The sequence below is a fragment of the Aplysia californica genome, unplaced genomic scaffold (assembly GCF_000002075.1).
Source record: "Aplysia californica isolate F4 #8 unplaced genomic scaffold, AplCal3.0 scaffold00885, whole genome shotgun sequence".
NCBI classification, from domain to species: domain Eukaryota; kingdom Metazoa; phylum Mollusca; class Gastropoda; order Aplysiida; family Aplysiidae; genus Aplysia; species Aplysia californica.
Genome location: NW_004798155.1, coordinates 54140 through 55491, shown reverse-complemented (window position 1 = coordinate 55491; position 1352 = coordinate 54140).

Here is a 1352-nt window from a genome sequence, read left to right as displayed (position 1 = left end):
ATAAACCACAACAACAACAACAACAACAACAACCCAAACAACTACAACAACAACATCATCATCATCATCATCATCATCATCATCATCATCATCATCAACAACTAGTATCAATTTCTTTATGATAAGCCCTTAGTCCTGGCTCGCACTGAGTCACTTCCGTCTAGCCTGGTAACCACACGTAATCTTAAGACCCTCTTCGTTAGTCGCATTTCCCTGCTAGTATACAGCGCTCACTAAGTTTTTCTCTCAGTTGCTCCTGAGGAAGCCCACGAGGCGAAACGTTGAGCTGTGTCTATTAAACACATTTAAAAACATTCTATATTATTTTGTCTGAAATCCAAACAAGACTCCCCCTCCTACACTACTTTTCAAAAAACAACAACAACACTATGATAACTGAATAATATATATGCATTCACTTTGTAATTGCAGCAGCAGCAACAACAGCAGTATATATACACAGCAGCAGTAATGGTAGTTGTTGTAGCAGTAGTGTAGTATTAGGCGTCGCACAAACCCAAACTTGCTCTGGTGTGGTTTGCTTTTTCTTTCCTATCAAACATCTAGATCTATCGTCCTTATCTCTCCTCCTTCTTTTTCATGTTTGTTACTCTCTTGTAACACCTCTAATCTTCGGCACTTATATGACCTAATTGTGTTGCAAGTGCCGTAAAACTCTTACTAAAACTAAAAAAAAACCTTGGAAATATATCTTCAAATGCCCGCAACCACTAGCCATCTCAATCCTCATTTCTCCAATTCTGCTTATAAGAAAATATTCTCCTGTACAGAAACATTGGTCATCTCCAGACATTTATGGACGCACTATCTATAACCAGATCAGTTCTCTACATCATCTCCTTGTATGAAACTTACCCTTTACGGAAATGAAACTAATCAAACACCCTCCTCCCATCTCCCCTCCCCCCTCCAACCTTCCATCCTTCCCACACAACACACACACACACACACACACACATATAACACTATCTAATCGACAAACGTACGGACATAACTAGACAAAATAATCACAGAAATGCGAGGCGAAAAACCCAATCTAGGAACGAATACAAATCAAAGCATAACAAAGACCAAGTCGATAAAACCGCACGGAACAAATGAGAAGAAAACAAAGTTCCCGTAAAAAGAACAGAAAAATCAAACACACAAGATAATAAATAATAATAAGTAGAGAAGACGACTTAGTGTTAATAGAAGAGAAACATAGTCCAGTATAGTAACACATAGGTCGTGTTTGTTACCATACTGTCCATATTATGGTTGACCCTTGAATATTTGAAAGACACCACACACGTTCTAACATATTATTATATACGCACGCGCGCGCGCAG